The sequence below is a fragment of the Schistocerca americana genome, unplaced genomic scaffold (assembly GCF_021461395.2).
Source record: "Schistocerca americana isolate TAMUIC-IGC-003095 unplaced genomic scaffold, iqSchAmer2.1 HiC_scaffold_644, whole genome shotgun sequence".
Lineage (NCBI taxonomy): Eukaryota > Metazoa > Arthropoda > Insecta > Orthoptera > Acrididae > Schistocerca > Schistocerca americana.
The window spans coordinates 54,806-77,539 of record NW_025726395.1 but is presented as its reverse complement, the minus strand read 5'-3'; the positions used below and the strand labels follow the sequence as shown (position 1 = coordinate 77,539).

At 50.0% G+C, this 22,734-nt stretch overlaps 39 non-coding genes across 39 annotated transcripts; all 39 read left to right on the top strand.

The window, feature by feature from the left end:
• Positions 1 to 413: 413 nt before the first annotated feature.
• On the top strand, positions 414 to 486 carry Trnak-uuu. The gene has a single exon. It is a non-coding gene; the product is annotated as a tRNA-Lys (tRNA).
• A 138-nt stretch (positions 487 to 624) lies between these two features.
• Positions 625 to 706, top strand: Trnas-cga. The gene has a single exon. It is a non-coding gene; the product is annotated as a tRNA-Ser (tRNA).
• A 691-nt stretch (positions 707 to 1,397) lies between these two features.
• On the top strand, positions 1,398 to 1,479 carry Trnas-uga. The gene has a single exon. It is a non-coding gene; the product is annotated as a tRNA-Ser (tRNA).
• Positions 1,480 to 2,037: 558 nt separating this feature from the next.
• Positions 2,038 to 2,110, top strand: Trnaf-gaa. Its single transcript has one exon. It is a non-coding gene; the product is annotated as a tRNA-Phe (tRNA).
• Positions 2,111 to 2,638: 528 nt separating this feature from the next.
• Trnak-uuu lies at positions 2,639 to 2,711 on the top strand. Its single transcript has one exon. It is a non-coding gene; the product is annotated as a tRNA-Lys (tRNA).
• A 138-nt stretch (positions 2,712 to 2,849) lies between these two features.
• On the top strand, positions 2,850 to 2,931 carry Trnas-cga. The gene has a single exon. It is a non-coding gene; the product is annotated as a tRNA-Ser (tRNA).
• A 691-nt stretch (positions 2,932 to 3,622) lies between these two features.
• On the top strand, positions 3,623 to 3,704 carry Trnas-uga. Its single transcript has one exon. It is a non-coding gene; the product is annotated as a tRNA-Ser (tRNA).
• A 558-nt stretch (positions 3,705 to 4,262) lies between these two features.
• Trnaf-gaa lies at positions 4,263 to 4,335 on the top strand. The gene has a single exon. It is a non-coding gene; the product is annotated as a tRNA-Phe (tRNA).
• Positions 4,336 to 4,863: 528 nt separating this feature from the next.
• Positions 4,864 to 4,936, top strand: Trnak-uuu. Its single transcript has one exon. It is a non-coding gene; the product is annotated as a tRNA-Lys (tRNA).
• Positions 4,937 to 5,074: 138 nt separating this feature from the next.
• Positions 5,075 to 5,156, top strand: Trnas-cga. The gene has a single exon. It is a non-coding gene; the product is annotated as a tRNA-Ser (tRNA).
• A 691-nt stretch (positions 5,157 to 5,847) lies between these two features.
• On the top strand, positions 5,848 to 5,929 carry Trnas-uga. The gene has a single exon. It is a non-coding gene; the product is annotated as a tRNA-Ser (tRNA).
• A 558-nt stretch (positions 5,930 to 6,487) lies between these two features.
• On the top strand, positions 6,488 to 6,560 carry Trnaf-gaa. The gene has a single exon. It is a non-coding gene; the product is annotated as a tRNA-Phe (tRNA).
• Positions 6,561 to 7,088: 528 nt separating this feature from the next.
• Trnak-uuu lies at positions 7,089 to 7,161 on the top strand. Its single transcript has one exon. It is a non-coding gene; the product is annotated as a tRNA-Lys (tRNA).
• Positions 7,162 to 7,299: 138 nt separating this feature from the next.
• Trnas-cga lies at positions 7,300 to 7,381 on the top strand. The gene has a single exon. It is a non-coding gene; the product is annotated as a tRNA-Ser (tRNA).
• A 691-nt stretch (positions 7,382 to 8,072) lies between these two features.
• On the top strand, positions 8,073 to 8,154 carry Trnas-uga. The gene has a single exon. It is a non-coding gene; the product is annotated as a tRNA-Ser (tRNA).
• A 558-nt stretch (positions 8,155 to 8,712) lies between these two features.
• Positions 8,713 to 8,785, top strand: Trnaf-gaa. The gene has a single exon. It is a non-coding gene; the product is annotated as a tRNA-Phe (tRNA).
• Positions 8,786 to 9,313: 528 nt separating this feature from the next.
• On the top strand, positions 9,314 to 9,386 carry Trnak-uuu. Its single transcript has one exon. It is a non-coding gene; the product is annotated as a tRNA-Lys (tRNA).
• Positions 9,387 to 9,524: 138 nt separating this feature from the next.
• On the top strand, positions 9,525 to 9,606 carry Trnas-cga. The gene has a single exon. It is a non-coding gene; the product is annotated as a tRNA-Ser (tRNA).
• A 691-nt stretch (positions 9,607 to 10,297) lies between these two features.
• On the top strand, positions 10,298 to 10,379 carry Trnas-uga. The gene has a single exon. It is a non-coding gene; the product is annotated as a tRNA-Ser (tRNA).
• A 1,346-nt stretch (positions 10,380 to 11,725) lies between these two features.
• Trnak-uuu lies at positions 11,726 to 11,798 on the top strand. Its single transcript has one exon. It is a non-coding gene; the product is annotated as a tRNA-Lys (tRNA).
• A 138-nt stretch (positions 11,799 to 11,936) lies between these two features.
• Positions 11,937 to 12,018, top strand: Trnas-cga. Its single transcript has one exon. It is a non-coding gene; the product is annotated as a tRNA-Ser (tRNA).
• Positions 12,019 to 12,709: 691 nt separating this feature from the next.
• On the top strand, positions 12,710 to 12,791 carry Trnas-uga. The gene has a single exon. It is a non-coding gene; the product is annotated as a tRNA-Ser (tRNA).
• A 558-nt stretch (positions 12,792 to 13,349) lies between these two features.
• On the top strand, positions 13,350 to 13,422 carry Trnaf-gaa. The gene has a single exon. It is a non-coding gene; the product is annotated as a tRNA-Phe (tRNA).
• A 528-nt stretch (positions 13,423 to 13,950) lies between these two features.
• Positions 13,951 to 14,023, top strand: Trnak-uuu. The gene has a single exon. It is a non-coding gene; the product is annotated as a tRNA-Lys (tRNA).
• A 138-nt stretch (positions 14,024 to 14,161) lies between these two features.
• Trnas-cga lies at positions 14,162 to 14,243 on the top strand. The gene has a single exon. It is a non-coding gene; the product is annotated as a tRNA-Ser (tRNA).
• Positions 14,244 to 14,934: 691 nt separating this feature from the next.
• Trnas-uga lies at positions 14,935 to 15,016 on the top strand. Its single transcript has one exon. It is a non-coding gene; the product is annotated as a tRNA-Ser (tRNA).
• Positions 15,017 to 15,574: 558 nt separating this feature from the next.
• Positions 15,575 to 15,647, top strand: Trnaf-gaa. The gene has a single exon. It is a non-coding gene; the product is annotated as a tRNA-Phe (tRNA).
• A 528-nt stretch (positions 15,648 to 16,175) lies between these two features.
• Trnak-uuu lies at positions 16,176 to 16,248 on the top strand. Its single transcript has one exon. It is a non-coding gene; the product is annotated as a tRNA-Lys (tRNA).
• A 138-nt stretch (positions 16,249 to 16,386) lies between these two features.
• Positions 16,387 to 16,468, top strand: Trnas-cga. The gene has a single exon. It is a non-coding gene; the product is annotated as a tRNA-Ser (tRNA).
• A 691-nt stretch (positions 16,469 to 17,159) lies between these two features.
• On the top strand, positions 17,160 to 17,241 carry Trnas-uga. The gene has a single exon. It is a non-coding gene; the product is annotated as a tRNA-Ser (tRNA).
• A 558-nt stretch (positions 17,242 to 17,799) lies between these two features.
• Positions 17,800 to 17,872, top strand: Trnaf-gaa. The gene has a single exon. It is a non-coding gene; the product is annotated as a tRNA-Phe (tRNA).
• A 528-nt stretch (positions 17,873 to 18,400) lies between these two features.
• Trnak-uuu lies at positions 18,401 to 18,473 on the top strand. The gene has a single exon. It is a non-coding gene; the product is annotated as a tRNA-Lys (tRNA).
• Positions 18,474 to 18,611: 138 nt separating this feature from the next.
• On the top strand, positions 18,612 to 18,693 carry Trnas-cga. Its single transcript has one exon. It is a non-coding gene; the product is annotated as a tRNA-Ser (tRNA).
• Positions 18,694 to 19,384: 691 nt separating this feature from the next.
• On the top strand, positions 19,385 to 19,466 carry Trnas-uga. The gene has a single exon. It is a non-coding gene; the product is annotated as a tRNA-Ser (tRNA).
• Positions 19,467 to 20,024: 558 nt separating this feature from the next.
• Positions 20,025 to 20,097, top strand: Trnaf-gaa. Its single transcript has one exon. It is a non-coding gene; the product is annotated as a tRNA-Phe (tRNA).
• Positions 20,098 to 20,625: 528 nt separating this feature from the next.
• On the top strand, positions 20,626 to 20,698 carry Trnak-uuu. Its single transcript has one exon. It is a non-coding gene; the product is annotated as a tRNA-Lys (tRNA).
• Positions 20,699 to 20,836: 138 nt separating this feature from the next.
• On the top strand, positions 20,837 to 20,918 carry Trnas-cga. The gene has a single exon. It is a non-coding gene; the product is annotated as a tRNA-Ser (tRNA).
• Positions 20,919 to 21,609: 691 nt separating this feature from the next.
• On the top strand, positions 21,610 to 21,691 carry Trnas-uga. Its single transcript has one exon. It is a non-coding gene; the product is annotated as a tRNA-Ser (tRNA).
• A 558-nt stretch (positions 21,692 to 22,249) lies between these two features.
• Positions 22,250 to 22,322, top strand: Trnaf-gaa. The gene has a single exon. It is a non-coding gene; the product is annotated as a tRNA-Phe (tRNA).
• Positions 22,323 to 22,734: the final 412 nt, after the last annotated feature.

Below are 22,734 nucleotides of genomic sequence, written 5' to 3'. Positions count from 1 at the left end.
ATAAGAGGAACTCACTAGACAACTGACTCCCTTAGAAGCAAAAGAATCAAAAAAGTCCTACCGACTGCGTTCCTTTTTCTGTGTCAGGTGGTGAAGAACGTCTTCAACGGAACCGTGAAATGAGCGAAAACGTGGGAAACATTGCATTCGAAATGCTTGCGAATTTTCCAATTGCCCAGTGAGTGTCGACAAAACATGTAAATTCGCTGCTCCAACGTATGAGACGTAACGACTCCTGCAATTTGTTGTTGCATCGTGTGTCAGCAGTCTTCGGTAGTGTGTTACGAGCTTATCGCGATAAGTTTGCAGACAGCATTTAGGCGACGTTTTATTAGTAACGGCCCCATGCAGCGATTGCACAGCAGTAAAGGACGTGAGTTGTGCATCGTGGGAGGTTTCACAGCGTCGCGTGAGCCCGGATAGCTCAGTCGGTAGAGCATTAGGCTTTTAACCTAAGGGTCCAGGGTTCAAGTCCCTGTCCGGGCGGAAATTTTAATACTTTGGTAGCGATTCGTCTGGTAGCGGTGGAAACGCTACGGAAAATAATGCAGCTACGCCTGTTTCTGACACCACAGTGCTTTAAACAGTAGCAGTTGCATGTGTCGGGACAACACCGCGCTACCGGCAGTCGTGGCCGAGTGGTTAAGGCGTCTGACTCGAAATCAGATTCCCTCTGGGAGCGTAGGTTCGAATCCTACCGGCTGCGTGCGATTTTGCGTAAAGAGGAGCAAAAATTTTCGCACACCTGTGACATGCGTGGGCGAATGCGGGTGCAAACCAGTGACGCCATTCTCAACAAGACGAAAGTTTCCGTTTAAGAATACTGAGTTTCGCGACGACCGCTGCTTACTGTGGCCATCGGTTCACCTCGCGCTGATGCTGGGACTGCAGAAAGCCGTCGCTGAGATCGTGAGTACACAGATGTGCTCGAAAGTGTTGGACAGAGCGAACATTCATTTCTTTTTAAGAATCGCAATTCAATCATTCGAGCGCGGCTAAGGCAGTGGTGCAGCGTTTCTTTTCATAAGATCTCGCAGTTGCTTGGAGGTATGCCCATCGTTTTAAGACGACAGAAAACTAGCGTCAGCGGTGCGTCAGTGGGAAGTCGGTGAAGTCGCCATTGGAGCCATAAGCCAGTAATTACAACATGCGAATCACTCGCACACCACGCAGCTGTACGATAATGCTCGTGCGTGGGCCCGCATAGCTGAGTCGGTAGAGCGTTAGGCTTTCAAACAAAGGGTCCTGGGTTCAAGTCCCTGTCTGGGCGAAAATTAATACACTTTCGTAACGGCTAATGGAAACCCTACGGAAAAGAGTGAGGCCACGCCGTTTTCTGCCATCAGATTGCTTGTAAAGGTGGCGGTTTCACTTGTCGGGAGTCGCTTCTGCCACCGGCAGTCGTGGCCGAGTGGTTAAGGCGTCTGACTTGAAATCAGATTCCCTCTGGGAGCGTAGGTTCGAGTCCTGCCGACTGCGAAAATTTTCTCGCTCTCAAAAGATGGACGTTTCAGCTGCATCCTAGCAGTTGCGTCACTACTAAACACGTGGGTCACCAGCAATGTGCAGTACTATTTGATCCAGGGCGCAGCGTTACAGTCGCGTCCAGAAGCCGCAGCTCATCTCCTCGTCTCACAGTCCATTTTAGCTTGCAGACGATGACGTGTAGCAATTTATGAGCTAACGCAAGTCGAATGTTTTACCGTGTGTATCTGCTAGAAACTGCCTCTCATACGGTGGAGAGGCTCACTCCTTCTTGTGTCGTTCTCTGCACATGAGTTGCCCCTGGCATCGATATAGCACGGGTTTTCTAGCGTCAGCGCGGCGTCACGTGAAGTCAGCGAAGTGAATATTACACGAATCGAGTCGACATGTTTGCTTGTTACGATGATGGAAGCAGAAGAAATGTGTGTGGGACTTCACTGCATCGGCTGCTCGCCTTTCAGCGTCCCTGTGTCTTATCAGACGAAGGTGACTGTGAAATTGGCAACGAGGCAGAGTTTGACGAACACATGCAAACAGCACCGTTCAACGTCAGCCGAAATAGCTCAGTTGGGAGAGCGTTAGACTGAAGATCTAAAGGTCCCTGGTTCGATCCCGGGTTTCGGCAGGTACTCGTTTTGATGCGACGCCAATGGAATTGCTCTGCGTTGGTGATAATGCAACTACCGCTGACAACAACAATGACTCTCTCCTGTAGGTGTTCTGGTTGTCTAGTGCATGCCATAAGAGGAACTCACTAGACAACTGACTCCCTTAGAAGCAAAAGAATCAAAAAAGTCCTACCGACTGCGTTCCTTTTTCTGTGTCAGGTGGTGAAGAACGTCTTCAACGGAACCGTGAAATGAGCGAAAACGTGGGAAACATTGCATTCGAAATGCTTGCGAATTTTCCAATTGCCCAGTGAGTGTCGACAAAACATGTAAATTCGCTGCTCCAACGTATGAGACGTAACGACTCCTGCAATTTGTTGTTGCATCGTGTGTCAGCAGTCTTCGGTAGTGTGTTACGAGCTTATCGCGATAAGTTTGCAGACAGCATTTAGGCGACGTTTTATTAGTAACGGCCCCATGCAGCGATTGCACAGCAGTAAAGGACGTGAGTTGTGCATCGTGGGAGGTTTCACAGCGTCGCGTGAGCCCGGATAGCTCAGTCGGTAGAGCATTAGGCTTTTAACCTAAGGGTCCAGGGTTCAAGTCCCTGTCCGGGCGGAAATTTTAATACTTTGGTAGCGATTCGTCTGGTAGCGGTGGAAACGCTACGGAAAATAATGCAGCTACGCCTGTTTCTGACACCACAGTGCTTTAAACAGTAGCAGTTGCATGTGTCGGGACAACACCGCGCTACCGGCAGTCGTGGCCGAGTGGTTAAGGCGTCTGACTCGAAATCAGATTCCCTCTGGGAGCGTAGGTTCGAATCCTACCGGCTGCGTGCGATTTTGCGTAAAGAGGAGCAAAAATTTTCGCACACCTGTGACATGCGTGGGCGAATGCGGGTGCAAACCAGTGACGCCATTCTCAACAAGACGAAAGTTTCCGTTTAAGAATACTGAGTTTCGCGACGACCGCTGCTTACTGTGGCCATCGGTTCACCTCGCGCTGATGCTGGGACTGCAGAAAGCCGTCGCTGAGATCGTGAGTACACAGATGTGCTCGAAAGTGTTGGACAGAGCGAACATTCATTTCTTTTTAAGAATCGCAATTCAATCATTCGAGCGCGGCTAAGGCAGTGGTGCAGCGTTTCTTTTCATAAGATCTCGCAGTTGCTTGGAGGTATGCCCATCGTTTTAAGACGACAGAAAACTAGCGTCAGCGGTGCGTCAGTGGGAAGTCGGTGAAGTCGCCATTGGAGCCATAAGCCAGTAATTACAACATGCGAATCACTCGCACACCACGCAGCTGTACGATAATGCTCGTGCGTGGGCCCGCATAGCTGAGTCGGTAGAGCGTTAGGCTTTCAAACAAAGGGTCCTGGGTTCAAGTCCCTGTCTGGGCGAAAATTAATACACTTTCGTAACGGCTAATGGAAACCCTACGGAAAAGAGTGAGGCCACGCCGTTTTCTGCCATCAGATTGCTTGTAAAGGTGGCGGTTTCACTTGTCGGGAGTCGCTTCTGCCACCGGCAGTCGTGGCCGAGTGGTTAAGGCGTCTGACTTGAAATCAGATTCCCTCTGGGAGCGTAGGTTCGAGTCCTGCCGACTGCGAAAATTTTCTCGCTCTCAAAAGATGGACGTTTCAGCTGCATCCTAGCAGTTGCGTCACTACTAAACACGTGGGTCACCAGCAATGTGCAGTACTATTTGATCCAGGGCGCAGCGTTACAGTCGCGTCCAGAAGCCGCAGCTCATCTCCTCGTCTCACAGTCCATTTTAGCTTGCAGACGATGACGTGTAGCAATTTATGAGCTAACGCAAGTCGAATGTTTTACCGTGTGTATCTGCTAGAAACTGCCTCTCATACGGTGGAGAGGCTCACTCCTTCTTGTGTCGTTCTCTGCACATGAGTTGCCCCTGGCATCGATATAGCACGGGTTTTCTAGCGTCAGCGCGGCGTCACGTGAAGTCAGCGAAGTGAATATTACACGAATCGAGTCGACATGTTTGCTTGTTACGATGATGGAAGCAGAAGAAATGTGTGTGGGACTTCACTGCATCGGCTGCTCGCCTTTCAGCGTCCCTGTGTCTTATCAGACGAAGGTGACTGTGAAATTGGCAACGAGGCAGAGTTTGACGAACACATGCAAACAGCACCGTTCAACGTCAGCCGAAATAGCTCAGTTGGGAGAGCGTTAGACTGAAGATCTAAAGGTCCCTGGTTCGATCCCGGGTTTCGGCAGGTACTCGTTTTGATGCGACGCCAATGGAATTGCTCTGCGTTGGTGATAATGCAACTACCGCTGACAACAACAATGACTCTCTCCTGTAGGTGTTCTGGTTGTCTAGTGCATGCCATAAGAGGAACTCACTAGACAACTGACTCCCTTAGAAGCAAAAGAATCAAAAAAGTCCTACCGACTGCGTTCCTTTTTCTGTGTCAGGTGGTGAAGAACGTCTTCAACGGAACCGTGAAATGAGCGAAAACGTGGGAAACATTGCATTCGAAATGCTTGCGAATTTTCCAATTGCCCAGTGAGTGTCGACAAAACATGTAAATTCGCTGCTCCAACGTATGAGACGTAACGACTCCTGCAATTTGTTGTTGCATCGTGTGTCAGCAGTCTTCGGTAGTGTGTTACGAGCTTATCGCGATAAGTTTGCAGACAGCATTTAGGCGACGTTTTATTAGTAACGGCCCCATGCAGCGATTGCACAGCAGTAAAGGACGTGAGTTGTGCATCGTGGGAGGTTTCACAGCGTCGCGTGAGCCCGGATAGCTCAGTCGGTAGAGCATTAGGCTTTTAACCTAAGGGTCCAGGGTTCAAGTCCCTGTCCGGGCGGAAATTTTAATACTTTGGTAGCGATTCGTCTGGTAGCGGTGGAAACGCTACGGAAAATAATGCAGCTACGCCTGTTTCTGACACCACAGTGCTTTAAACAGTAGCAGTTGCATGTGTCGGGACAACACCGCGCTACCGGCAGTCGTGGCCGAGTGGTTAAGGCGTCTGACTCGAAATCAGATTCCCTCTGGGAGCGTAGGTTCGAATCCTACCGGCTGCGTGCGATTTTGCGTAAAGAGGAGCAAAAATTTTCGCACACCTGTGACATGCGTGGGCGAATGCGGGTGCAAACCAGTGACGCCATTCTCAACAAGACGAAAGTTTCCGTTTAAGAATACTGAGTTTCGCGACGACCGCTGCTTACTGTGGCCATCGGTTCACCTCGCGCTGATGCTGGGACTGCAGAAAGCCGTCGCTGAGATCGTGAGTACACAGATGTGCTCGAAAGTGTTGGACAGAGCGAACATTCATTTCTTTTTAAGAATCGCAATTCAATCATTCGAGCGCGGCTAAGGCAGTGGTGCAGCGTTTCTTTTCATAAGATCTCGCAGTTGCTTGGAGGTATGCCCATCGTTTTAAGACGACAGAAAACTAGCGTCAGCGGTGCGTCAGTGGGAAGTCGGTGAAGTCGCCATTGGAGCCATAAGCCAGTAATTACAACATGCGAATCACTCGCACACCACGCAGCTGTACGATAATGCTCGTGCGTGGGCCCGCATAGCTGAGTCGGTAGAGCGTTAGGCTTTCAAACAAAGGGTCCTGGGTTCAAGTCCCTGTCTGGGCGAAAATTAATACACTTTCGTAACGGCTAATGGAAACCCTACGGAAAAGAGTGAGGCCACGCCGTTTTCTGCCATCAGATTGCTTGTAAAGGTGGCGGTTTCACTTGTCGGGAGTCGCTTCTGCCACCGGCAGTCGTGGCCGAGTGGTTAAGGCGTCTGACTTGAAATCAGATTCCCTCTGGGAGCGTAGGTTCGAGTCCTGCCGACTGCGAAAATTTTCTCGCTCTCAAAAGATGGACGTTTCAGCTGCATCCTAGCAGTTGCGTCACTACTAAACACGTGGGTCACCAGCAATGTGCAGTACTATTTGATCCAGGGCGCAGCGTTACAGTCGCGTCCAGAAGCCGCAGCTCATCTCCTCGTCTCACAGTCCATTTTAGCTTGCAGACGATGACGTGTAGCAATTTATGAGCTAACGCAAGTCGAATGTTTTACCGTGTGTATCTGCTAGAAACTGCCTCTCATACGGTGGAGAGGCTCACTCCTTCTTGTGTCGTTCTCTGCACATGAGTTGCCCCTGGCATCGATATAGCACGGGTTTTCTAGCGTCAGCGCGGCGTCACGTGAAGTCAGCGAAGTGAATATTACACGAATCGAGTCGACATGTTTGCTTGTTACGATGATGGAAGCAGAAGAAATGTGTGTGGGACTTCACTGCATCGGCTGCTCGCCTTTCAGCGTCCCTGTGTCTTATCAGACGAAGGTGACTGTGAAATTGGCAACGAGGCAGAGTTTGACGAACACATGCAAACAGCACCGTTCAACGTCAGCCGAAATAGCTCAGTTGGGAGAGCGTTAGACTGAAGATCTAAAGGTCCCTGGTTCGATCCCGGGTTTCGGCAGGTACTCGTTTTGATGCGACGCCAATGGAATTGCTCTGCGTTGGTGATAATGCAACTACCGCTGACAACAACAATGACTCTCTCCTGTAGGTGTTCTGGTTGTCTAGTGCATGCCATAAGAGGAACTCACTAGACAACTGACTCCCTTAGAAGCAAAAGAATCAAAAAAGTCCTACCGACTGCGTTCCTTTTTCTGTGTCAGGTGGTGAAGAACGTCTTCAACGGAACCGTGAAATGAGCGAAAACGTGGGAAACATTGCATTCGAAATGCTTGCGAATTTTCCAATTGCCCAGTGAGTGTCGACAAAACATGTAAATTCGCTGCTCCAACGTATGAGACGTAACGACTCCTGCAATTTGTTGTTGCATCGTGTGTCAGCAGTCTTCGGTAGTGTGTTACGAGCTTATCGCGATAAGTTTGCAGACAGCATTTAGGCGACGTTTTATTAGTAACGGCCCCATGCAGCGATTGCACAGCAGTAAAGGACGTGAGTTGTGCATCGTGGGAGGTTTCACAGCGTCGCGTGAGCCCGGATAGCTCAGTCGGTAGAGCATTAGGCTTTTAACCTAAGGGTCCAGGGTTCAAGTCCCTGTCCGGGCGGAAATTTTAATACTTTGGTAGCGATTCGTCTGGTAGCGGTGGAAACGCTACGGAAAATAATGCAGCTACGCCTGTTTCTGACACCACAGTGCTTTAAACAGTAGCAGTTGCATGTGTCGGGACAACACCGCGCTACCGGCAGTCGTGGCCGAGTGGTTAAGGCGTCTGACTCGAAATCAGATTCCCTCTGGGAGCGTAGGTTCGAATCCTACCGGCTGCGTGCGATTTTGCGTAAAGAGGAGCAAAAATTTTCGCACACCTGTGACATGCGTGGGCGAATGCGGGTGCAAACCAGTGACGCCATTCTCAACAAGACGAAAGTTTCCGTTTAAGAATACTGAGTTTCGCGACGACCGCTGCTTACTGTGGCCATCGGTTCACCTCGCGCTGATGCTGGGACTGCAGAAAGCCGTCGCTGAGATCGTGAGTACACAGATGTGCTCGAAAGTGTTGGACAGAGCGAACATTCATTTCTTTTTAAGAATCGCAATTCAATCATTCGAGCGCGGCTAAGGCAGTGGTGCAGCGTTTCTTTTCATAAGATCTCGCAGTTGCTTGGAGGTATGCCCATCGTTTTAAGACGACAGAAAACTAGCGTCAGCGGTGCGTCAGTGGGAAGTCGGTGAAGTCGCCATTGGAGCCATAAGCCAGTAATTACAACATGCGAATCACTCGCACACCACGCAGCTGTACGATAATGCTCGTGCGTGGGCCCGCATAGCTGAGTCGGTAGAGCGTTAGGCTTTCAAACAAAGGGTCCTGGGTTCAAGTCCCTGTCTGGGCGAAAATTAATACACTTTCGTAACGGCTAATGGAAACCCTACGGAAAAGAGTGAGGCCACGCCGTTTTCTGCCATCAGATTGCTTGTAAAGGTGGCGGTTTCACTTGTCGGGAGTCGCTTCTGCCACCGGCAGTCGTGGCCGAGTGGTTAAGGCGTCTGACTTGAAATCAGATTCCCTCTGGGAGCGTAGGTTCGAGTCCTGCCGACTGCGAAAATTTTCTCGCTCTCAAAAGATGGACGTTTCAGCTGCATCCTAGCAGTTGCGTCACTACTAAACACGTGGGTCACCAGCAATGTGCAGTACTATTTGATCCAGGGCGCAGCGTTACAGTCGCGTCCAGAAGCCGCAGCTCATCTCCTCGTCTCACAGTCCATTTTAGCTTGCAGACGATGACGTGTAGCAATTTATGAGCTAACGCAAGTCGAATGTTTTACCGTGTGTATCTGCTAGAAACTGCCTCTCATACGGTGGAGAGGCTCACTCCTTCTTGTGTCGTTCTCTGCACATGAGTTGCCCCTGGCATCGATATAGCACGGGTTTTCTAGCGTCAGCGCGGCGTCACGTGAAGTCAGCGAAGTGAATATTACACGAATCGAGTCGACATGTTTGCTTGTTACGATGATGGAAGCAGAAGAAATGTGTGTGGGACTTCACTGCATCGGCTGCTCGCCTTTCAGCGTCCCTGTGTCTTATCAGACGAAGGTGACTGTGAAATTGGCAACGAGGCAGAGTTTGACGAACACATGCAAACAGCACCGTTCAACGTCAGCCGAAATAGCTCAGTTGGGAGAGCGTTAGACTGAAGATCTAAAGGTCCCTGGTTCGATCCCGGGTTTCGGCAGGTACTCGTTTTGATGCGACGCCAATGGAATTGCTCTGCGTTGGTGATAATGCAACTACCGCTGACAACAACAATGACTCTCTCCTGTAGGTGTTCTGGTTGTCTAGTGCATGCCATAAGAGGAACTCACTAGACAACTGACTCCCTTAGAAGCAAAAGAATCAAAAAAGTCCTACCGACTGCGTTCCTTTTTCTGTGTCAGGTGGTGAAGAACGTCTTCAACGGAACCGTGAAATGAGCGAAAACGTGGGAAACATTGCATTCGAAATGCTTGCGAATTTTCCAATTGCCCAGTGAGTGTCGACAAAACATGTAAATTCGCTGCTCCAACGTATGAGACGTAACGACTCCTGCAATTTGTTGTTGCATCGTGTGTCAGCAGTCTTCGGTAGTGTGTTACGAGCTTATCGCGATAAGTTTGCAGACAGCATTTAGGCGACGTTTTATTAGTAACGGCCCCATGCAGCGATTGCACAGCAGTAAAGGACGTGAGTTGTGCATCGTGGGAGGTTTCACAGCGTCGCGTGAGCCCGGATAGCTCAGTCGGTAGAGCATTAGGCTTTTAACCTAAGGGTCCAGGGTTCAAGTCCCTGTCCGGGCGGAAATTTTAATACTTTGGTAGCGATTCGTCTGGTAGCGGTGGAAACGCTACGGAAAATAATGCAGCTACGCCTGTTTCTGACACCACAGTGCTTTAAACAGTAGCAGTTGCATGTGTCGGGACAACACCGCGCTACCGGCAGTCGTGGCCGAGTGGTTAAGGCGTCTGACTCGAAATCAGATTCCCTCTGGGAGCGTAGGTTCGAATCCTACCGGCTGCGTGCGATTTTGCGTAAAGAGGAGCAAAAATTTTCGCACACCTGTGACATGCGTGGGCGAATGCGGGTGCAAACCAGTGACGCCATTCTCAACAAGACGAAAGTTTCCGTTTAAGAATACTGAGTTTCGCGACGACCGCTGCTTACTGTGGCCATCGGTTCACCTCGCGCTGATGCTGGGACTGCAGAAAGCCGTCGCTGAGATCGTGAGTACACAGATGTGCTCGAAAGTGTTGGACAGAGCGAACATTCATTTCTTTTTAAGAATCGCAATTCAATCATTCGAGCGCGGCTAAGGCAGTGGTGCAGCGTTTCTTTTCATAAGATCTCGCAGTTGCTTGGAGGTATGCCCATCGTTTTAAGACGACAGAAAACTAGCGTCAGCGGTGCGTCAGTGGGAAGTCGGTGAAGTCGCCATTGGAGCCATAAGCCAGTAATTACAACATGCGAATCACTCGCACACCACGCAGCTGTACGATAATGCTCGTGCGTGGGCCCGCATAGCTGAGTCGGTAGAGCGTTAGGCTTTCAAACAAAGGGTCCTGGGTTCAAGTCCCTGTCTGGGCGAAAATTAATACACTTTCGTAACGGCTAATGGAAACCCTACGGAAAAGAGTGAGGCCACGCCGTTTTCTGCCATCAGATTGCTTGTAAAGGTGGCGGTTTCACTTGTCGGGAGTCGCTTCTGCCACCGGCAGTCGTGGCCGAGTGGTTAAGGCGTCTGACTTGAAATCAGATTCCCTCTGGGAGCGTAGGTTCGAGTCCTGCCGACTGCGAAAATTTTCTCGCTCTCAAAAGATGGACGTTTCAGCTGCATCCTAGCAGTTGCGTCACTACTAAACACGTGGGTCACCAGCAATGTGCAGTACTATTTGATCCAGGGCGCAGCGTTACAGTCGCGTCCAGAAGCCGCAGCTCATCTCCTCGTCTCACAGTCCATTTTAGCTTGCAGACGATGACGTGTAGCAATTTATGAGCTAACGCAAGTCGAATGTTTTACCGTGTGTATCTGCTAGAAACTGCCTCTCATACGGTGGAGAGGCTCACTCCTTCTTGTGTCGTTCTCTGCACATGAGTTGCCCCTGGCATCGATATAGCACGGGTTTTCTAGCGTCAGCGCGGCGTCACGTGAAGTCAGCGAAGTGAATATTACACGAATCGAGTCGACATGTTTGCTTGTTACGATGATGGAAGCAGAAGAAATGTGTGTGGGACTTCACTGCATCGGCTGCTCGCCTTTCAGCGTCCCTGTGTCTTATCAGACGAAGGTGACTGTGAAATTGGCAACGAGGCAGAGTTTGACGAACACATGCAAACAGCACCGTTCAACGTCAGCCGAAATAGCTGCCGGCACGGTAGCTCAGCGTGTTCGGTGAGAGGGTTAGTTGCCCTCTGTAATAAAAAAACTGAGTTAATCGGTCAACAACGAACTTAAACGGATGTCGTACGACGTCCGCCCCGAGCAGATGCAACGAACGAAAGTGAACAAAATGAGATTAAAAAAAAAAAAAAAAAAAAAAAAAAAAAATAGCTCAGTTGGGAGAGCGTTAGACTGAAGATCTAAAGGTCGCTGGTTCGATCCCGGGTTTCGGCAGGTACTCGTTTTGATGCGACGCCAATGGAATTGCTCTGCGTTGGTGATAATGCAACTACCGCTGACAACAACAATGACTCTCTCCTGTAGGTGTTCTGGTTGTCTAGTGCATGCCATAAGAGGAACTCACTAGACAACTGACTCCCTTAGAAGCAAAAGAATCAAAAAAGTCCTACCGACTGCGTTCCTTTTTCTGTGTCAGGTGGTGAAGAACGTCTTCAACGGAACCGTGAAATGAGCGAAAACGTGGGAAACATTGCATTCGAAATGCTTGCGAATTTTCCAATTGCCCAGTGAGTGTCGACAAAACATGTAAATTCGCTGCTCCAACGTATGAGACGTAACGACTCCTGCAATTTGTTGTTGCATCGTGTGTCAGCAGTCTTCGGTAGTGTGTTACGAGCTTATCGCGATAAGTTTGCAGACAGCATTTAGGCGACGTTTTATTAGTAACGGCCCCATGCAGCGATTGCACAGCAGTAAAGGACGTGAGTTGTGCATCGTGGGAGGTTTCACAGCGTCGCGTGAGCCCGGATAGCTCAGTCGGTAGAGCATTAGGCTTTTAACCTAAGGGTCCAGGGTTCAAGTCCCTGTCCGGGCGGAAATTTTAATACTTTGGTAGCGATTCGTCTGGTAGCGGTGGAAACGCTACGGAAAATAATGCAGCTACGCCTGTTTCTGACACCACAGTGCTTTAAACAGTAGCAGTTGCATGTGTCGGGACAACACCGCGCTACCGGCAGTCGTGGCCGAGTGGTTAAGGCGTCTGACTCGAAATCAGATTCCCTCTGGGAGCGTAGGTTCGAATCCTACCGGCTGCGTGCGATTTTGCGTAAAGAGGAGCAAAAATTTTCGCACACCTGTGACATGCGTGGGCGAATGCGGGTGCAAACCAGTGACGCCACTCTCAACAAGACGAAAGTTTCCGTTTAAGAATACTGAGTTTCGCGACGACCGCTGCTTACTGTGGCCATCGGTTCACCTCGCGCTGATGCTGGGACTGCAGAAAGCCGTCGCTGAGATCGTGAGTACACAGATGTGCTCGAAAGTGTTGGACAGAGCGAACATTCATTTCTTTTTAAGAATCGCAATTCAATCATTCGAGCGCGGCTAAGGCAGTGGTGCAGCGTTTCTTTTCATAAGATCTCGCAGTTGCTTGGAGGTATGCCCATCGTTTTAAGACGACAGAAAACTAGCGTCAGCGGTGCGTCAGTGGGAAGTCGGTGAAGTCGCCATTGGAGCCATAAGCCAGTAATTACAACATGCGAATCACTCGCACACCACGCAGCTGTACGATAATGCTCGTGCGTGGGCCCGCATAGCTGAGTCGGTAGAGCGTTAGGCTTTCAAACAAAGGGTCCTGGGTTCAAGTCCCTGTCTGGGCGAAAATTAATACACTTTCGTAACGGCTAATGGAAACCCTACGGAAAAGAGTGAGGCCACGCCGTTTTCTGCCATCAGATTGCTTGTAAAGGTGGCGGTTTCACTTGTCGGGAGTCGCTTCTGCCACCGGCAGTCGTGGCCGAGTGGTTAAGGCGTCTGACTTGAAATCAGATTCCCTCTGGGAGCGTAGGTTCGAGTCCTGCCGACTGCGAAAATTTTCTCGCTCTCAAAAGATGGACGTTTCAGCTGCATCCTAGCAGTTGCGTCACTACTAAACACGTGGGTCACCAGCAATGTGCAGTACTATTTGATCCAGGGCGCAGCGTTACAGTCGCGTCCAGAAGCCGCAGCTCATCTCCTCGTCTCACAGTCCATTTTAGCTTGCAGACGATGACGTGTAGCAATTTATGAGCTAACGCAAGTCGAATGTTTTACCGTGTGTATCTGCTAGAAACTGCCTCTCATACGGTGGAGAGGCTCACTCCTTCTTGTGTCGTTCTCTGCACATGAGTTGCCCCTGGCATCGATATAGCACGGGTTTTCTAGCGTCAGCGCGGCGTCACGTGAAGTCAGCGAAGTGAATATTACACGAATCGAGTCGACATGTTTGCTTGTTACGATGATGGAAGCAGAAGAAATGTGTGTGGGACTTCACTGCATCGGCTGCTCGCCTTTCAGCGTCCCTGTGTCTTATCAGACGAAGGTGACTGTGAAATTGGCAACGAGGCAGAGTTTGACGAACACATGCAAACAGCACCGTTCAACGTCAGCCGAAATAGCTCAGTTGGGAGAGCGTTAGACTGAAGATCTAAAGGTCGCTGGCTCGATCCCGGGTTTCGGCAGGTACTCGTTTTGATGCGACGCCAATGGAATTGCTCTGCGTTGGTGATAATGCAACTACCGCTGACAACAACAATGACTCTCTCCTGTAGGTGTTCTGGTTGTCTAGTGCATGCCATAAGAGGAACTCACTAGACAACTGACTCCCTTAGAAGCAAAAGAATCAAAAAAGTCCTACCGACTGCGTTCCTTTTTCTGTGTCAGGTGGTGAAGAACGTCTTCAACGGAACCGTGAAATGAGCGAAAACGTGGGAAACATTGCATTCGAAATGCTTGCGAATTTTCCAATTGCCCAGTGAGTGTCGACAAAACATGTAAATTCGCTGCTCCAACGTATGAGACGTAACGACTCCTGCAATTTGTTGTTGCATCGTGTGTCAGCAGTCTTCGGTAGTGTGTTACGAGCTTATCGCGATAAGTTTGCAGACAGCATTTAGGCGACGTTTTATTAGTAACGGCCCCATGCAGCGATTGCACAGCAGTAAAGGACGTGAGTTGTGCATCGTGGGAGGTTTCACAGCGTCGCGTGAGCCCGGATAGCTCAGTCGGTAGAGCATTAGGCTTTTAACCTAAGGGTCCAGGGTTCAAGTCCCTGTCCGGGCGGAAATTTTAATACTTTGGTAGCGATTCGTCTGGTAGCGGTGGAAACGCTACGGAAAATAATGCAGCTACGCCTGTTTCTGACACCACAGTGCTTTAAACAGTAGCAGTTGCATGTGTCGGGACAACACCGCGCTACCGGCAGTCGTGGCCGAGTGGTTAAGGCGTCTGACTCGAAATCAGATTCCCTCTGGGAGCGTAGGTTCGAATCCTACCGGCTGCGTGCGATTTTGCGTAAAGAGGAGCAAAAATTTTCGCACACCTGTGACATGCGTGGGCGAATGCGGGTGCAAACCAGTGACGCCATTCTCAACAAGACGAAAGTTTCCGTTTAAGAATACTGAGTTTCGCGACGACCGCTGCTTACTGTGGCCATCGGTTCACCTCGCGCTGATGCTGGGACTGCAGAAAGCCGTCGCTGAGATCGTGAGTACACAGATGTGCTCGAAAGTGTTGGACAGAGCGAACATTCATTTCTTTTTAAGAATCGCAATTCAATCATTCGAGCGCGGCTAAGGCAGTGGTGCAGCGTTTCTTTTCATAAGATCTCGCAGTTGCTTGGAGGTATGCCCATCGTTTTAAGACGACAGAAAACTAGCGTCAGCGGTGCGTCAGTGGGAAGTCGGTGAAGTCGCCATTGGAGCCATAAGCCAGTAATTACAACATGCGAATCACTCGCACACCACGCAGCTGTACGATAATGCTCGTGCGTGGGCCCGCATAGCTGAGTCGGTAGAGCGTTAGGCTTTCAAACAAAGGGTCCTGGGTTCAAGTCCCTGTCTGGGCGAAAATTAATACACTTTCGTAACGGCTAATGGAAACCCTACGGAAAAGAGTGAGGCCACGCCGTTTTCTGCCATCAGATTGCTTGTAAAGGTGGCGGTTTCACTTGTCGGGAGTCGCTTCTGCCACCGGCAGTCGTGGCCGAGTGGTTAAGGCGTCTGACTTGAAATCAGATTCCCTCTGGGAGCGTAGGTTCGAGTCCTGCCGACTGCGAAAATTTTCTCGCTCTCAAAAGATGGACGTTTCAGCTGCATCCTAGCAGTTGCGTCACTACTAAACACGTGGGTCACCAGCAATGTGCAGTACTATTTGATCCAGGGCGCAGCGTTACAGTCGCGTCCAGAAGCCGCAGCTCATCTCCTCGTCTCACAGTCCATTTTAGCTTGCAGACGATGACGTGTAGCAATTTATGAGCTAACGCAAGTCGAATGTTTTACCGTGTGTATCTGCTAGAAACTGCCTCTCATACGGTGGAGAGGCTCACTCCTTCTTGTGTCGTTCTCTGCACATGAGTTGCCCCTGGCATCGATATAGCACGGGTTTTCTAGCGTCAGCGCGGCGTCACGTGAAGTCAGCGAAGTGAATATTACACGAATCGAGTCGACATGTTTGCTTGTTACGATGATGGAAGCAGAAGAAATGTGTGTGGGACTTCACTGCATCGGCTGCTCGCCTTTCAGCGTCCCTGTGTCTTATCAGACGAAGGTGACTGTGAAATTGGCAACGAGGCAGAGTTTGACGAACACATGCAAACAGCACCGTTCAACGTCAGCCGAAATAGCTCAGTTGGGAGAGCGTTAGACTGAAGATCTAAAGGTCCCTGGTTCGATCCCGGGTTTCGGCAGGTACTCGTTTTGATGCGACGCCAATGGAATTGCTCTGCGTTGGTGATAATGCAACTACCGCTGACAACAACAATGACTCTCTCCTGTAGGTGTTCTGGTTGTCTAGTGCATGCCATAAGAGGAACTCACTAGACAACTGACTCCCTTAGAAGCAAAAGAATCAAAAAAGTCCTACCGACTGCGTTCCTTTTTCTGTGTCAGGTGGTGAAGAACGTCTTCAACGGAACCGTGAAATGAGCGAAAACGTGGGAAACATTGCATTCGAAATGCTTGCGAATTTTCCAATTGCCCAGTGAGTGTCGACAAAACATGTAAATTCGCTGCTCCAACGTATGAGACGTAACGACTCCTGCAATTTGTTGTTGCATCGTGTGTCAGCAGTCTTCGGTAGTGTGTTACGAGCTTATCGCGATAAGTTTGCAGACAGCATTTAGGCGACGTTTTATTAGTAACGGCCCCATGCAGCGATTGCACAGCAGTAAAGGACGTGAGTTGTGCATCGTGGGAGGTTTCACAGCGTCGCGTGAGCCCGGATAGCTCAGTCGGTAGAGCATTAGGCTTTTAACCTAAGGGTCCAGGGTTCAAGTCCCTGTCCGGGCGGAAATTTTAATACTTTGGTAGCGATTCGTCTGGTAGCGGTGGAAACGCTACGGAAAATAATGCAGCTACGCCTGTTTCTGACACCACAGTGCTTTAAACAGTAGCAGTTGCATGTGTCGGGACAACACCGCGCTACCGGCAGTCGTGGCCGAGTGGTTAAGGCGTCTGACTCGAAATCAGATTCCCTCTGGGAGCGTAGGTTCGAATCCTACCGGCTGCGTGCGATTTTGCGTAAAGAGGAGCAAAAATTTTCGCACACCTGTGACATGCGTGGGCGAATGCGGGTGCAAACCAGTGACGCCATTCTCAACAAGACGAAAGTTTCCGTTTAAGAATACTGAGTTTCGCGACGACCGCTGCTTACTGTGGCCATCGGTTCACCTCGCGCTGATGCTGGGACTGCAGAAAGCCGTCGCTGAGATCGTGAGTACACAGATGTGCTCGAAAGTGTTGGACAGAGCGAACATTCATTTCTTTTTAAGAATCGCAATTCAATCATTCGAGCGCGGCTAAGGCAGTGGTGCAGCGTTTCTTTTCATAAGATCTCGCAGTTGCTTGGAGGTATGCCCATCGTTTTAAGACGACAGAAAACTAGCGTCAGCGGTGCGTCAGTGGGAAGTCGGTGAAGTCGCCATTGGAGCCATAAGCCAGTAATTACAACATGCGAATCACTCGCACACCACGCAGCTGTACGATAATGCTCGTGCGTGGGCCCGCATAGCTGAGTCGGTAGAGCGTTAGGCTTTCAAACAAAGGGTCCTGGGTTCAAGTCCCTGTCTGGGCGAAAATTAATACACTTTCGTAACGGCTAATGGAAACCCTACGGAAAAGAGTGAGGCCACGCCGTTTTCTGCCATCAGATTGCTTGTAAAGGTGGCGGTTTCACTTGTCGGGAGTCGCTTCTGCCACCGGCAGTCGTGGCCGAGTGGTTAAGGCGTCTGACTTGAAATCAGATTCCCTCTGGGAGCGTAGGTTCGAGTCCTGCCGACTGCGAAAATTTTCTCGCTCTCAAAAGATGGACGTTTCAGCTGCATCCTAGCAGTTGCGTCACTACTAAACACGTGGGTCACCAGCAATGTGCAGTACTATTTGATCCAGGGCGCAGCGTTACAGTCGCGTCCAGAAGCCGCAGCTCATCTCCTCGTCTCACAGTCCATTTTAGCTTGCAGACGATGACGTGTAGCAATTTATGAGCTAACGCAAGTCGAATGTTTTACCGTGTGTATCTGCTAGAAACTGCCTCTCATACGGTGGAGAGGCTCACTCCTTCTTGTGTCGTTCTCTGCACATGAGTTGCCCCTGGCATCGATATAGCACGGGTTTTCTAGCGTCAGCGCGGCGTCACGTGAAGTCAGCGAAGTGAATATTACACGAATCGAGTCGACATGTTTGCTTGTTACGATGATGGAAGCAGAAGAAATGTGTGTGGGACTTCACTGCATCGGCTGCTCGCCTTTCAGCGTCCCTGTGTCTTATCAGACGAAGGTGACTGTGAAATTGGCAACGAGGCAGAGTTTGACGAACACATGCAAACAGCACCGTTCAACGTCAGCCGAAATAGCTCAGTTGGGAGAGCGTTAGACTGAAGATCTAAAGGTCCCTGGTTCGATCCCGGGTTTCGGCAGGTACTCGTTTTGATGCGACGCCAATGGAATTGCTCTGCGTTGGTGATAATGCAACTACCGCTGACAACAACAATGACTCTCTCCTGTAGGTGTTCTGGTTGTCTAGTGCATGCCATAAGAGGAACTCACTAGACAACTGACTCCCTTAGAAGCAAAAGAATCAAAAAAGTCCTACCGACTGCGTTCCTTTTTCTGTGTCAGGTGGTGAAGAACGTCTTCAACGGAACCGTGAAATGAGCGAAAACGTGGGAAACATTGCATTCGAAATGCTTGCGAATTTTCCAATTGCCCAGTGAGTGTCGACAAAACATGTAAATTCGCTGCTCCAACGTATGAGACGTAACGACTCCTGCAATTTGTTGTTGCATCGTGTGTCAGCAGTCTTCGGTAGTGTGTTACGAGCTTATCGCGATAAGTTTGCAGACAGCATTTAGGCGACGTTTTATTAGTAACGGCCCCATGCAGCGATTGCACAGCAGTAAAGGACGTGAGTTGTGCATCGTGGGAGGTTTCACAGCGTCGCGTGAGCCCGGATAGCTCAGTCGGTAGAGCATTAGGCTTTTAACCTAAGGGTCCAGGGTTCAAGTCCCTGTCCGGGCGGAAATTTTAATACTTTGGTAGCGATTCGTCTGGTAGCGGTGGAAACGCTACGGAAAATAATGCAGCTACGCCTGTTTCTGACACCACAGTGCTTTAAACAGTAGCAGTTGCATGTGTCGGGACAACACCGCGCTACCGGCAGTCGTGGCCGAGTGGTTAAGGCGTCTGACTCGAAATCAGATTCCCTCTGGGAGCGTAGGTTCGAATCCTACCGGCTGCGTGCGATTTTGCGTAAAGAGGAGCAAAAATTTTCGCACACCTGTGACATGCGTGGGCGAATGCGGGTGCAAACCAGTGACGCCATTCTCAACAAGACGAAAGTTTCCGTTTAAGAATACTGAGTTTCGCGACGACCGCTGCTTACTGTGGCCATCGGTTCACCTCGCGCTGATGCTGGGACTGCAGAAAGCCGTCGCTGAGATCGTGAGTACACAGATGTGCTCGAAAGTGTTGGACAGAGCGAACATTCATTTCTTTTTAAGAATCGCAATTCAATCATTCGAGCGCGGCTAAGGCAGTGGTGCAGCGTTTCTTTTCATAAGATCTCGCAGTTGCTTGGAGGTATGCCCATCGTTTTAAGACGACAGAAAACTAGCGTCAGCGGTGCGTCAGTGGGAAGTCGGTGAAGTCGCCATTGGAGCCATAAGCCAGTAATTACAACATGCGAATCACTCGCACACCACGCAGCTGTACGATAATGCTCGTGCGTGGGCCCGCATAGCTGAGTCGGTAGAGCGTTAGGCTTTCAAACAAAGGGTCCTGGGTTCAAGTCCCTGTCTGGGCGAAAATTAATACACTTTCGTAACGGCTAATGGAAACCCTACGGAAAAGAGTGAGGCCACGCCGTTTTCTGCCATCAGATTGCTTGTAAAGGTGGCGGTTTCACTTGTCGGGAGTCGCTTCTGCCAACGGCAGTCGTGGCCGAGTGGTTAAGGCGTCTGACTTGAAATCAGATTCCCTCTGGGAGCGTAGGTTCGAGTCCTGCCGACTGCGAAAATTTTCTCGCTCTCAAAAGATGGACGTTTCAGCTGCATCCTAGCAGTTGCGTCACTACTAAACACGTGGGTCACCAGCAATGTGCAGTACTATTTGATCCAGGGCGCAGCGTTACAGTCGCGTCCAGAAGCCGCAGCTCATCTCCTCGTCTCACAGTCCATTTTAGCTTGCAGACGATGACGTGTAGCAATTTATGAGCTAACGCAAGTCGAATGTTTTACCGTGTGTATCTGCTAGAAACTGCCTCTCATACGGTGGAGAGGCTCACTCCTTCTTGTGTCGTTCTCTGCACATGAGTTGCCCCTGGCATCGATATAGCACGGGTTTTCTAGCGCCAGCGCGGCGTCACGTGAAGTCAGCGAAGTGAATATTACACGAATCGAGTCGACATGTTTGCTTGTTACGATGATGGAAGCAGAAGAAATGTGTGTGGGACTTCACTGCATCGGCTGCTCGCCTTTCAGCGTCCCTGTGTCTTATCAGACGAAGGTGACTGTGAAATTGGCAACGAGGCAGAGTTTGACGAACACATGCAAACAGCACCGTTCAACGTCAGCCGAAATAGCTCAGTTGGGAGAGCGTTAGACTGAAGATCTAAAGGTCCCTGGTTCGATCCCGGGTTTCGGCAGGTACTCGTTTTGATGCGACGCCAATGGAATTGCTCTGCGTTGGTGATAATGCAACTACCGCTGACAACAACAATGACTCTCTCCTGTAGGTGTTCTGGTTGTCTAGTGCATGCCATAAGAGGAACTCACTAGACAACTGACTCCCTTAGAAGCAAAAGAATCAAAAAAGTCCTACCGACTGCGTTCCTTTTTCTGTGTCAGGTGGTGAAGAACGTCTTCAACGGAACCGTGAAATGAGCGAAAACGTGGGAAACATTGCATTCGAAATGCTTGCGAATTTTCCAATTGCCCAGTGAGTGTCGACAAAACATGTAAATTCGCTGCTCCAACGTATGAGACGTAACGACTCCTGCAATTTGTTGTTGCATCGTGTGTCAGCAGTCTTCGGTAGTGTGTTACGAGCTTATCGCGATAAGTTTGCAGACAGCATTTAGGCGACGTTTTATTAGTAACGGCCCCATGCAGCGATTGCACAGCAGTAAAGGACGTGAGTTGTGCATCGTGGGAGGTTTCACAGCGTCGCGTGAGCCCGGATAGCTCAGTCGGTAGAGCATTAGGCTTTTAACCTAAGGGTCCAGGGTTCAAGTCCCTGTCCGGGCGGAAATTTTAATACTTTGGTAGCGATTCGTCTGGTAGCGGTGGAAACGCTACGGAAAATAATGCAGCTACGCCTGTTTCTGACACCACAGTGCTTTAAACAGTAGCAGTTGCATGTGTCGGGACAACACCGCGCTACCGGCAGTCGTGGCCGAGTGGTTAAGGCGTCTGACTCGAAATCAGATTCCCTCTGGGAGCGTAGGTTCGAATCCTACCGGCTGCGTGCGATTTTGCGTAAAGAGGAGCAAAAATTTTCGCACACCTGTGACATGCGTGGGCGAATGCGGGTGCAAACCAGTGACGCCATTCTCAACAAGACGAAAGTTTCCGTTTAAGAATACTGAGTTTCGCGACGACCGCTGCTTACTGTGGCCATCGGTTCACCTCGCGCTGATGCTGGGACTGCAGAAAGCCGTCGCTGAGATCGTGAGTACACAGATGTGCTCGAAAGTGTTGGACAGAGCGAACATTCATTTCTTTTTAAGAATCGCAATTCAATCATTCGAGCGCGGCTAAGGCAGTGGTGCAGCGTTTCTTTTCATAAGATCTCGCAGTTGCTTGGAGGTATGCCCATCGTTTTAAGACGACAGAAAACTAGCGTCAGCGGTGCGTCAGTGGGAAGTCGGTGAAGTCGCCATTGGAGCCATAAGCCAGTAATTACAACATGCGAATCACTCGCACACCACGCAGCTGTACGATAATGCTCGTGCGTGGGCCCGCATAGCTGAGTCGGTAGAGCGTTAGGCTTTCAAACAAAGGGTCCTGGGTTCAAGTCCCTGTCTGGGCGAAAATTAATACACTTTCGTAACGGCTAATGGAAACCCTACGGAAAAGAGTGAGGCCACGCCGTTTTCTGCCATCAGATTGCTTGTAAAGGTGGCGGTTTCACTTGTCGGGAGTCGCTTCTGCCACCGGCAGTCGTGGCCGAGTGGTTAAGGCGTCTGACTTGAAATCAGATTCCCTCTGGGAGCGTAGGTTCGAGTCCTGCCGACTGCGAAAATTTTCTCGCTCTCAAAAGATGGACGTTTCAGCTGCATCCTAGCAGTTGCGTCACTACTAAACACGTGGGTCACCAGCAATGTGCAGTACTATTTGATCCAGGGCGCAGCGTTACAGTCGCGTCCAGAAGCCGCAGCTCATCTCCTCGTCTCACAGTCCATTTTAGCTTGCAGACGATGACGTGTAGCAATTTATGAGCTAACGCAAGTCGAATGTTTTACCGTGTGTATCTGCTAGAAACTGCCTCTCATACGGTGGAGAGGCTCACTCCTTCTTGTGTCGTTCTCTGCACATGAGTTGCCCCTGGCATCGATATAGCACGGGTTTTCTAGCGCCAGCGCGGCGTCACGTGAAGTCAGCGAAGTGAATATTACACGAATCGAGTCGACATGTTTGCTTGTTACGATGATGGAAGCAGAAGAAATGTGTGTGGGACTTCACTGCATCGGCTGCTCGCCTTTCAGCGTCCCTGTGTCTTATCAGACGAAGGTGACTGTGAAATTGGCAACGAGGCAGAGTTTGACGAACACATGCAAACAGCACCGTTCAACGTCAGCCGAAATAGCTCAGTTGGGAGAGCGTTAGACTGAAGATCTAAAGGTCCCTGGTTCGATCCCGGGTTTCGGCAGGTACTCGTTTTGATGCGACGCCAATGGAATTGCTCTGCGTTGGTGATAATGCAACTACCGCTGACAACAACAATGACTCTCTCCTGTAGGTGTTCTGGTTGTCTAGTGCATGCCATAAGAGGAACTCACTAGACAACTGACTCCCTTAGAAGCAAAAGAATCAAAAAAGTCCTACCGACTGCGTTCCTTTTTCTGTGTCAGGTGGTGAAGAACGTCTTCAACGGAACCGTGAAATGAGCGAAAACGTGGGAAACATTGCATTCGAAATGCTTGCGAATTTTCCAATTGCCCAGTGAGTGTCGACAAAACATGTAAATTCGCTGCTCCAACGTATGAGACGTAACGACTCCTGCAATTTGTTGTTGCATCGTGTGTCAGCAGTCTTCGGTAGTGTGTTACGAGCTTATCGCG